This window comes from Sciurus carolinensis, chromosome 1 (genome assembly GCF_902686445.1).
Source record: "Sciurus carolinensis chromosome 1, mSciCar1.2, whole genome shotgun sequence".
Taxonomy (NCBI): Eukaryota; Metazoa; Chordata; class Mammalia; order Rodentia; family Sciuridae; genus Sciurus; species Sciurus carolinensis.
Window position 1 is genome coordinate 86,188,558 of NC_062213.1, and position 13,047 is coordinate 86,201,604.

Consider the following 13,047-nt stretch of genomic DNA (forward strand, 5'->3'; position numbering starts at 1 on the left):
GGGATATAGCTATGCAGTAAAGTAAAATACCTTGGGCTTTAATCCCTAGTACCAAAAAAAAAAAAAAATAGATCACTTTGTCCGCAGCCTACTCTCAAATTAGTTAAAATAAAAATTAAAGATAAAATCCAAGATGGTGGACTACAGGGAGACTGCATTCCTTGTCGCTCCCTAACTTAAGATTCAAGCAGAAGAAATATTATTCCTCTGTGAGGCAGTCCTTGCTGCCCACTGATCTCCTGCTGTTTACCCCATTTGTCTACCCTGTGATCATGTACCTTCGGCCAGCATATCACCTGCTTTTTGGGTACAGATCACTCACTTACTGCTGCCTATCATCTGCCATTTACCTGTTTGCCTGCCTCTTGCCTGCCCATCACCCACTGTCCAAAGTCCACCTGCTGATTGTCTGCCATTAGTCTGCAGACTGCCTGCAGACTGCCAGTGGATTGCCTGCTGCGATTGTCACAATACCTGCAGGTTTGGTTACATGTGGCTGCCACCATTTTGGGACAACAACCAGGACCTGCAGGTGAGGTACTGGAAGCCTTCAGGGACACTATAAGACTACAGGGTAGAATCTGTACTGCTTCAGCTCCACACTGCTATAAGAGAAGACACAAGGGAATAAAGAGCCTCCAACAAACCAAGATGTTCCAACAATAGAATCCAGAGACAACAGAGTAGAAGAAATCTCAAAGATGAAGTTTAGAAAGTACATAGTTAGATTGATCTTCAAAATAAAGAATAACATTAGAGAGAAAATACAGGAAGTGAAAGTTCACTTCAAGAGGCAGAGATTATAAAAGAAGGAATCAAACAGAAATCCTTAAAATGAAGGAAACAGGGGCCAAGATGGCGGACTAGAGGGCGGCTGCATTTCACACTGCTCCAGGACGCAAGATTCAAAAGAGGAGATAGTAAGAGACTTGGGACCAACTCAAAGCTGCCGGGTGAGTCTCTCCTGTTGGGGAGGTGTCCCGGATGGGGCGGTAGCCCCGGAACGCAGGGAATTTGTGAAGTGGAGTTGCTCGACGAGACGCCCCTCCCCCCGCTGGAGTGGTAAACACGGACAACTGGGATCATCGTAGAGGAGGCGGCTCAGCACAGCGCTTGGACTCGAGCAGCTGCTGGGGCTCCGGGCGGCTGCCTGGGGAGGAGCTGCGTGGCAAGCTGTTTGGACCCAGAACAACCGCTTCTGAACACCGGGAGGTTGCCCGGAGGAAGAGGAGGAGTGCGGCGGGACGCTTGGTCTAGGAGTGACTGCATCAGAGCCACGGGCGGTTGCCAGAGGAGGAGCTGCGTGGTGAGCTGTTTGAACTCAGAGTGGGCGCTCCTGAGCGCCGGGGGACTGCCCGGAGGAATTGGAGGAGCGCGGCGGGACACTTGGTCGGGGAGTGACTGCATCAGAACCACAGGCGGTTGCCAGAGGAGGAGCTGCGTGGTGAACTGTTTGAACTCAGAGCGAGCGCTCCTGAGTGCCGGGAGGTTGCCCGGAGGAGGAGGAAGAGCGCGGCGTGTTGCTTGACCTGGGAGTGACTGCATCAGAGCCTCGGGCGGTTGCCGGAGGAGGAGCTGCGTGACGAGCTGTTCAAACTCGGAGCAGCTGCTCCAGAACACTGGTGGCCTGCCTGGAGGAGGAGAGCGGTGGGACGCTTAGTCTGGGAGTGACTGCATCAGAACCACAGGCGGTTGCCAGAGGAGGAGGCGAGTGGTGAGTTGATTGGACTAAAAGGGAACACCGGTGGCCTGCCTGGAGGAGGAGCGTGGTGAGTCACCTGGTCTCGGAGCCACCGCTCCTGAACACCCGGGGGGCTACCCCAAGGAGGAGGAGGAGGAACAGGGCAGGTCACTTGGACTTGGAGTGACTGCCTAGGGCTACAGGTGGTTGGCGGGAGGAGGAGACCTGAAGTGAGTTGTTTGGACTCCTGGTGACTGCGTCGGAAGCCAGGCAGCTGTCCGGAGGAGGAGGTGTGTGGCGGGTCTCTGGGTCTCGGAGCTGTTGTGCGGGGCTCCAGGTGGTGGCTCAGGGGAGGGGCTGCATAGCCAGGTGATTGGTGCAGAGCAGGGTCCCAGGAGCTAGGTGGCTTCTTGCTGGAAGAGCCGCAGAGAGACACGCCTAGGGGCGGAGCGAAGTTTCCAGGGGAGCGGGCAGATTCTCTGGGAGAGGCAGCCTAAGGAGACTTGCCTGCGAAGGGTGAGGCTCCCAGGCCCAGGACGTAGGTCCGGGCCCCTGGGATCGTTGCAGAGGAAGACAGCCCAGCCCAGGTGGTAGTTGTAGGAGGGCAACTGACCAGCGAGACGTCCCCACCGAGTGACTCTTCCCGGCCGGGGGAGGTTTTCCCACAGGGACGGTAAAGCCAGAGACATAGGCACAAACAGGCCTTGCTTCAGCCCTCAGTCTAGTTCCCCATTGGATGACCATTGGTCAACAAGTGGAGGCACCTCTGCCCACTAGCAGGGAATATACGCCACCTGAGGGTTACCACCCCTAGAGAGGCAGCTTCTTCGTGGAGCTCTGCATTATCAACCTCCTCCAAGACTTCAGGCTACTGAAGGATAAGAGGGGATATACTAGCAATCTTCAGGGACATTATAAGTTGATAGAGGAAATCTGCAATATCTTAATGACCCACTGATTCCTGAACAATATGAGAAAACAAGGGAAGAAAATGCCCCAAACAAATCTAGATGTTACATCAATAAAATCCAACGACAGCATGGCAGAAGAAATGACAGAAAGGGAGTTCAGAATGTACATAATTAAAATGATTAGGGAAGCAAACGATGAGATGAAAGAGCAAATGCAGGCATTGAACGATCACACCAATCGACAGTTAACAGAGCAAATTCAGGAAGCAAAAGATCATTTCAATAAAGAGTTAGAGATATTGAAAAAAAAACAAACAGAAATCCTTGAAATGAAGGAAACAATAAACCAAATTAAGAACTCCATAGAAAGCATAACCAATAGGATAGAACAGCTGGAAGACAGAACTTCAGATATTGAAGACAAAATATTTAACCTCAAAAACAAAGTTGAACAAACAGAGAAGATGGTGAGAAATCATGAACAGAATCTCCAAGAACTATGGGATATCATGAAAAGGCCAAATTTGAGAATTATTGGGATTGAGGAAGGTGTAGAGAAACAAACCAAAGGAATGAACAATCTATTTGAAGAAATAATATCAGAAAATTTCCCAAATCTGAAGAATGAAATGGAAAATCAAGTCCAAGAGGCTTATAGGACTCCAAATACACAAAATTACAACAGACCCACACCAAGGCACATTATAATGAAAATACCTAACATACAAAATAAAGACAGAATTTTAAAGGCTGTGAGAGAAAAGAACCAAATTACATTCAGGGGGAAGCCAATACGGATATCAGCAGATTTTTCAATCCAGACCCTAAAAGCTAGAAGGGCCTGGAACAACATTTTTCAAGCTCTGAAAGAAAATGGATGCCAACCAAGAATCTTATACCCAGCAAAACTTACCTTCAAATTTGACGATGAAATAAGATCATTCCATGATAAACAAAAGTTAAAAGAATTTACAAAAAGAAAGCCAGCATTACAGAACATTCTCAGCAAAATATTTCATGAGGAAGAGATAAAAAACAAAGCAGCAAATCAGCAAAGGGAGGAATTATCCTAAAGGAACTGTCAAATAAAGGAGGAACCAAGATGTGTCAAAAATTTTAAATATGAACCAAATGACCAGGAATACAAATCATATCTCAATAATAACCCTGAATGTTAATGGCCTGACTTCATCAATCAAAAGACATAGACTGGCAGATTGGATTAAAAAGAAAGATCCAACAATATATTGCCTGCAAGAGACTCACCTCATAGAAAGAGATACCCAAAGACTAAAGGTGAAAGGATGGGGAAAAACATACCATGCACATGGGCTCAGCAAAAAAGCTGGAGTATCCATCCTCATTTCAGATAATGTGGACTTCAAGCCAAGGCTAGTCAGAAGGGATAAAGAAGGACATTTCATACTGCTTAAGGGAAGCATAAATCAGCAAGATATAACAATCATAAACATCTATGCCCCAAACAGTGGCTCATCCATGTATGTTAAACAAATCCTTCTCAATTTTAGAAACCAAATAGACCATAACACAATAATACTAGGTGATTTTAACACACCTCTCTCACCACTGGACAGATCTTCCAAACAAAAATTGAACAAAGAAACCATAGATCTCAATAACACAATCAATAATTTAGACTTAACAGATATTTATAGAATATACCATCCAACCAAGAGCGAATACACTTTCTTCTCAGCAGCACATGGATCCTTCTCTAAAATAGACCATATATTATGCCACAAAGCTAATGTCAGCAAATACAAGAAGATAGAGACACTACCTTGTATTCTATCAGATCATAATGGATTGAAGTTACAAATTAATGAAAGAGTAAAAAACAGAAACTACTCCAACACCTGGAGATTAAACAACATGCTACTATATGATGAATGGATAACAGAAGATATTAGGAAGGAAATTAAAAAATTCTTAGAGGTAAACAAGAACAAAGAAACATCATATCAAAATCTCTGGGACACTATGAAAGCGGTACTTAGAGGAAGATTTATTTCATGGAGCGCATTTAATAAAAGAAGTAAAACTCAAAAAATAAACGACCTAACACTACAGCTCAAAGCCCTAGAAAAAGAAGAACAGACCAACACCAAAAGTAGTAGAAGACAGGAAATAGTCAAACTGAGAGCTGAAATCAACGAAATTGAAACGAAAGAAACAATACAAAAAATTGACAAAATAAATAGTTGGTTCTTCGAAAAAATAAACAAAATTGATAAACCTTTAGTCACACTAACAAAGAGAAGACGAGAGAAAACCCAAATCACTAAAATTCGGAATGAACAAGGAAATATCACAACAGACACGACTGAAATACAAAACATAATTAGAAGCTATTTTGAAAATCTATAGCCCAACAAAATAGAAAATTTCGAAGACATCAACAGGTTTCTAGAGACATATGAATTGCCTAAACTGAACGAGGAGGACATACACAATTTAAATAGACCAATTTCAAGTAATGAAATAGAAGAAGTCATCAAAAGCCTACCAACAAAGAAAAGTCCAGGACCAGATGGGTTCTCAGCCGAGTTCTACAAAACTTTTAAAGAAGAACTCATTCCAATACTTCTCAAAGTATTCCAGAAAATCGAAGAGGAGGGAACCCTCCCAAACTCATTCTATGAAGCCAATATCACCCTGATACCTAAACCAGACAGAGACACATCGAGGAAAGAAAATTTCAGACCAATATCCTTAATGAACATCGACGCAAAAATTCTCAACAAAATTTTAGCAAATCGCATACAAAAACATATTAAAAAGATAGTGCACCATGATCAAGTGGGTTTCATCCCAGGGATGCAAGGTTGGTTCAACATCAGGAAATCAATAAATGTCATTCACCATATCAATAGACTTAAAGTCAAGAATCACATGATTATTTCGATAGATGCAGAGAAAGCATTTGATAAAATACAGCACCCCTTCATGCTCAAAACACTAGAAAAAATAGGGATAGTGGGAACATTCCTTAACATTGTAAAGGCCATCTACGCAAAACCCATGGCTAATATCATTCTAAATGGTGAAAAACTGAAAGCATTCCCTCTAAAAACTGGAACAAGGCAGGGATGCCCTCTTTCACCACTTCTATTCAATATCTTCCTTGAAACTCTAGCCAGAGCAATTAGACAGACCAAAGAAATTAAAGGGATATGAATAGGAAAAGAAGAACTCAAACTATCCCTATTTGCTGATGATATGATGGTATACTTAGAGGAACCAGGAAATTCCACCAGAAAACTTTTAGATCTCATAAGTGAATTCAGTAAAGTAGCAGGTTACAAGATCAATGCACATAAATCAAAGGCATTTTTATATATAAGCGATGAATCTTCAGAAAGAGAAATTAGGAAAACTACCCCATTCACAATAGCTTCGAAAAAACTAAAGTATTTGGGAATCAATCTCACAAAAGAGGTGAAAGACCTCTACAATGAGAACTACAGAACACTAAAGAAAGAAATTCAAGAAAACCTCAGAAGATGGAAAGATCTCCCATGTTCTTGGATAGGAAGAATTAATATTGTCAAAATGGCCATACTACCAAAAGTGCTTACAGATTTAATGCAATTCCAATTAAAATCCCAATGATGTACCTTACAGAAATAGAGCAAGCAATTATGAAATTCATCTGGAAGAATAAAAAACCCAGAATAGCTAAAGCAATCCTTGGCAGAAAGAGTGAAGCAGGGGGTATCGCAATACCAGATCTTCAACTCTACTACAAAGCAATAGTAACAAAAACGGCATGGTATTGGTACCAAAATAGAAAGGTGGATCAATGGTACAGAATAGAGGACACGGACACAAACCCAAATAAATACAATTTTCTCATACTAGACAAAGGGGCCAAAAATATGCAATGGAGAAAAGATAGCCTCTTCAACAAATGGTGCTGGGAGAATTGGAAATCCATATGCAACAGAATGAAACTAAACCCATATCTCTCACCATGCACAAAACTAAACTCAAAATGGATCAAGGATCTCGGAATCAGACCAGAGACCTTGCATCTTATAGAAGAAAAAGTAGGTCCAGAGCTTCAACATGTCGGCTTAGGACCAGACTTCCTCAACAGGACTCCCATAGCACAAGAAATAAAAGCAAGAATTAATAACTGGGATAGATTCAAACTAAAAAGCTTTCTCTCAGCAAAGGAAACTATCAGCAATGCAAAGAAAGAGCCTACAGAGTGGGAGAAAATCTTTGCCAATCATACTTCAGATAGAGCGCTAATCTCCAGAATCTATAAAGAACTCAAAAACTCTACACCAAGAATGTAAATAATCCAACTGACAAATGGGCTAAGGAAATGAATAGACACTTCACAGAAGAAGATTTACAAGCAATCAACAAACATATGGAAAAATGTTCAACATCTCTAGTAATACGAGAAATGCAAATCAAAACCACCCTAAGATTCCATCTCACCCCAATTAGAATGGCGATTATCAAGAATACAAGCAACAACAGGTGTTGGCGAGGATGTGGGGAGAAAGGTACACTCATACATTGCTGGTGGGGCTGCAAATTAGTGCAGCCACTCTGGAAAGCAGTGTGGAGATTCCTTAGAAAACTTGGAATGGAAACACCATTTGACCCAGCTATCCCACTCCTTGGCCTATACCCAAAGGACTTAAAATCAGCATATTACAGAGATACAGCCACATCAATGTTCATAGCTGCTCAGTTCACAATAGCCAGATTGTGGAACCAACCTAGATGTCCTTCAATTGATGAATGGATAAAGAAAATGTGGTATATATATACAATGGAATATTACTCAGCCATAAAGAACGATAAAATTATGGCATTTGCAGGCAAATGGATGAAACTGGAGAATATCATGCTAAGTGAGATAAGCCAATCTCAAAAAACCAAAGGAAGAATGATATCGCTAATAAGTGGATGATGACACATAATGGGGGGTGGGAAGGGTTAGTGTTGGGGTTGGAGTTGGGTTTAGGGAGGGGGGCAGGAATGGAGGAAGGAAGGACTGTATAGATGGAGGGGAAGGGTGGGAGGGGAGGGGGGGAAGGGAAAAAATGGCAGAATGAATCAAACAACATTACCCTATGTAAATTTATGATTACACAAATGGTATGCCTTTACGCCATGTACAGACAGAGAAACAACATGTATCCCATTTGTTTACAATAAAAAAAAATGAAGGAAACAATAAACCAAATTAAAAATTCAATGGAAAGTATCACCAACTTGGAAGATGGAACCTCACTCAATGAAGACAAAACATATACTTGAAAATAAAGTTGACCGCACAGAGAAGATGGTAAGACACCATCTATGGGATAACACAAAAAGACCAAATTTAAGATTTCTTGAAATAGACAAAGCCATGGAGATACAATACAAAGGAAGGCACAATCTTTTCAATGACATAATATCAGAAAACGTCCCAAATCTAACAATGAAATGGAAAATCAACTACGAGAGGCTTACAGGACCCCAAATGTACAAAACTACAGCAGCCCACACCAAGGCACATTATAATGACAATGACTAACCTACAGAATAAGGATAGAATTTTAAAGTCTGTGAGAGAAAAAAATCAAATTACATATAGGGGGAAACCAATTCAGATCTCAGTTGATTTCTCAACCCAGACCCTCAATGCCAGGAGGTTTTGGATTATCATTTATCAAGATCTGAAGTAAAATGGATGCCAACTGAGAATTTTATATCCAGCAAAATTGAGCTTCAGATTTGAAGATGAAATAAAAACTTTCTATGATAAACAAAAGTTAAAAGAATGTTCAACTAGAAAGCCTGCACTACAGAACATTTTCACCAAAATATTTCATGAGGAAAAACTGAAACAAACAAACAAACAAACAAAAAAACCAAAAAACCAACAACAACAATGAAAACCAGCAAAGGGAGGAACTACACTAAGGGAAAGGGCAATCAAAGGACAAACTAAGTCAAGTGAAAAACAAAAAATAACCCAAAATGACTGGGAATATAAATCATGTCTTAATAATAACCCTGAATGTTAATGGCCTAAACTCATCAATCAAAAGATATAGACTGGCTTACTGGATTTTAAAAATGGATTTTAAAAAAGACCCAACAAGATGCTATCTTCAAGAGACTCACCTCTGAGGAAGACATCCATAGACTGAAGGTGAAAGGTTAGGAAGAAACATATCACTCACATGGACTGTGTAAACAAGCAGGTATTTCCATCCTCATACCAGACAACATGAACTTCAAACCAAAGTTGGACGGGATAAAGAAGGACATTTCATACTGCTTAAGGGAATCATACACCAACAAGACATAACAATTGTAAATATATATAACCCCAAATAATGGAGCATCTACATACTTCAAACAAACCCTTCTCAATTTCAAGAATCAAATAGACCACAACACAATAATACTGGGTGACTTTAACACACCTCTCTCACCACTAGATAGATCTTCGAAACAAAAATTAAACAAAGAAATTATAGAATTAAATGATACAATCAATGATTTAGACTTAAGGGAAGTATACAGAGTTTTCATCCATCATCGAGCAAATACACTCTCTTCTCAGCAGCACATGGATCCTTCTTTAAAATAGACACATGTTATGCCACAAAGCAACTCTCAGAAAATACAAAAAAAATAGACATACTACCCTGCATTCTATCAGATTATAACAGAATGAAACTAGAAATCAACGATAAAATAAAAAATAGAAGCTACTCCAACACCTAGAGACTAAATAGCATGCTATTGAATGACAGATGGACAGCAGAAGAAATGAAGGGGAAATAAAAAAAATACTTAGAGGTAAATGAGAACACCAATACAACATATCAAAATCTCTAGGACGCTATGAAGGCAGTGCTAAGAGAAAAGTTCATAGTGAAGCCAGAATTGGGGACAGGCAGTTAGTGTAGAAATAGGGGATCGGGTCAGATGGAGGAAATGGAGGCCATGAAGCCATCTGCCTTTGGAAGTTGGAGACTGCCCTGGGAGAATGGGATGTCAAGGACTTGCAGAGCCCATTGATAACCAAACTTACCTGCCCTGGTCAGAGACTACAGGCAGGGAGATGCTGATTAATGCCCTCTGGGCCCTTACCTGGCTGACTCATTTTAGCTCTCCCCCTACCCCATCTGATTTTCACCTTTTACAACTCACCTGCAAAACCGGGCCTAATCCCGTAGGCAGAGAGGAAGGAGATAAGGGGGAAAGAATGGGAGAATAAAGCCTATAAAAAGAACAAGATTTGTTCATCCCATGGATTCCGCCTTTGGGTCCCCTTCTTCCCCCCGGGAGAAGTCTGCTTTTACTTTTCTTTAATAAAGCTTAATTTTCACTCTACATTTGCCTCAGCATGCTTCTCCGGCATTATACTTCAACACTTGAGGAAGCAGGACTCGTCACCGGTAAAGAGCGGTATCAATAGCATTGAGTTCATACATTAAAAGAATAAAAATTCAACAAATAAATGATATAACATTACATCTCAAAGCCTTAGAACCCAAAAGCAGCAGAAGACAAGAAATAATTAAAATCAGACCTGAAATCAATGAAATTGAAACAAAAGAAACAATTCAAAAAATTGACAAAACAAATGTTGGTTCTTTGAAAAAATAAATAAAATTGATCAACCCTTAGCCACGCTAACAAAGAGAGAGAGAAAACTCAAATTACTAAAATTCGTGATGAAAAAGGAAATAGCATGATGGATACTACTGAAATACAGAAGATAATTAGAAACTATTTTGAAAATTTATACTCAAATAAAAGAGAAAAACTTGAAGACATTGACAAATTTCTACAGACACATGAACTACTCAAACTGATGCAGAAGGACATACACAATTTAAACAGATCAATTTCAAGCAATGGAATAGAAGATGCCATCAAAAGCTTACCAACCAAGAAAAACCCAGGACCAGACAAATTCTCAGACAAGTTCTACAAGACCTTCAAAGAAGAATTAACATCAATACTTCTCAAATTATTCCATGAAATAGAAAAGGGAACCTTCCCAAACTCAATCTATGAGGCTAGTATCACCCTGATACCAAAACCAGACAAAGACACATCAAGGAAAAAAACTTCAGACCAATATCCCTCATGAACATAGATGCAAAAATTCTCAATAAAATTCTGGAAAATTACACACAAAAAACATATTACAAGGATAGTGTGCCACGATCAAGTAGGGCTCATTCCTGGGATGCAAGGTTGGTTCAACATAAGGGAACCAATAAATGTAATACTTTATATCAATAGATTTAAAGACAAGAATCACGATTATCTCAATAAATGCAGAAAAAACATTTGACAAAATACAGCACCTCTTCATGTTCAAAACACTAGAAAAACTGGGGATACTAGGAACGTACCTCAACATTGTAAAAACTGTCTATGCTAAGCCCATGGCCAACATCATTCTAAATGGAGAAATATTGAAAGCATTCTCCCTAAAAACTGGAACAAGACAGGGATGCCCTCTTTCACCACTTCATTCAGCATCATCCTTGAAACCCTAGCCAGAGCAATTAGACAATCCAAAGAAATTAAAGGGCTATGAATAGGAAAAGAAGAACTCAAACTATTACCATTTGCCCATAACGTGATTCTACATTTAGAAGATCCAAAAAATTCCACCCAAATTTTTCTAGAACTAATTCAGCAAAGTAGCATGATATAAAATCAATACCCACAAATCAAATACATTTCTATACATAAGTGACAAATGCCCTGCAAGAGAAATTAGAAAAACTACCTCATTCACAACAGCCTCGAAAAAAATAAAATACTTGGGAATAATCTAACAAAAGAGGTGAAAGACCTCTACAATGAGAACTACAGAACACTAAAGAAAGAAATTGAAGAAGACCTTAGAAGATGGAAAAATCTCCCATGCTCTTGGATAGGCAGACTTAACATTTCAAAATGGTCATACTACCAAAAGTGTTATACAGATTCAATGCAATCCCTATTTAAATCCCAATGACATTCTTCATACAAATAGAAAAATCAATCAAGAAATTCATTTGGAAAAATAATTGCCAAAGCAATCCTTAGCAAGAAGAATGAAGCAGGAGGCATCACACTACCAGACCTTAAACTATATAACAGAGCTACAGTAACAAAAACGGCATGGTATTGCACCAAAATAGACATGAAGACCAATGGAACAAAACAGAAAACTCAGAGATAAACCCACACAAATACAGTTATCTCATACTAGACAAAGGCACCAAAAAACATGCATTGGAGAAGATAGCCTATTCAACAAATGGTGCTGGGAAAACTGGAAATCTATATGTAACAAAATGACATTTAACCTCTATCTCTCACCCTGCACAAAAATCAACTCAAAGTGGATCAAAGACTGAGGAACTAGAACAGAGACCCTGCACCTAATAGAAGAAAAAGTAGGCCCAAATCTTCATCATGTTGGCTTAGGACCTGACTTCCTTAACAAGACTCCTAAAGTGCAAGGAATAAAATTAAGAATCAAGAAATGGGGGGCTGGGGATATAGCTCAGTTGGTGGAGTGCTGGCCTTACAAGCACAAGGCCCTGGGTTCAATCCCCACCATTGGGGGAAAAAAAAAAAGAATCAAGAAATGGTATGTACACGAATGGTATGAATCTACATCGTGTACAAAAATAGAAATGAAATGATGTATCCCATTTGTGTACAATGAATCAAAATGTATGATCGCCCACCGCCCGCGGGGACAATCACAACGCGTACGCTCTTCTTGATCACAGGAACCAAAAGACTTTATTCCACAAGTCTCAGACTTATATTGAGAACATCAGCCTATCAGACAGTAGACTACCAGGAAAGTCAGCCTATCAAGGAACAGTCTCCAGGCAGATACCAGAATTGTCTCATGTACAACAGCCAACCAGAGTTACTTCCTAAAACTTGTATATGAGTGCAGCTATGTCTGGCAAGCTGCCAGGCGCCATCTTAGAGATCAGGCCACGGTGTGGCTCTGGGGCCCTCAGAGCCCACCCCTGACAAAAAAGCAGTCTGTAAAAATTTTTTAAAAATTAAAAAAAGAAGAAGAAATGGATGGACTCAAACTAAAAAGCTTCTTCTCAACAAAGGAAACAATCAATAACATGAAGAGAGAGCCTACAGAATGGGAAAAAAATCTTTACCACATGCACATCACATAGAGCACTAATCTCTAAGATATATAAAGAACTCAAAAAATTTGACACCCAAAAACCAAATAACCCAATCAATAAATGGGCTAAGGAACTGAACAGATGCTTCACAGCATACAATTGATGATCATCATCATCTCTTGTAATTAAAGAAATGCAAATCAAAATGACTCTAAGATTTCATCTCACTCTAGTCAGAATGGCAATTATCAAAAAATACAAGCAATAAATAGTGTTGGTGAGGATGAGGGGA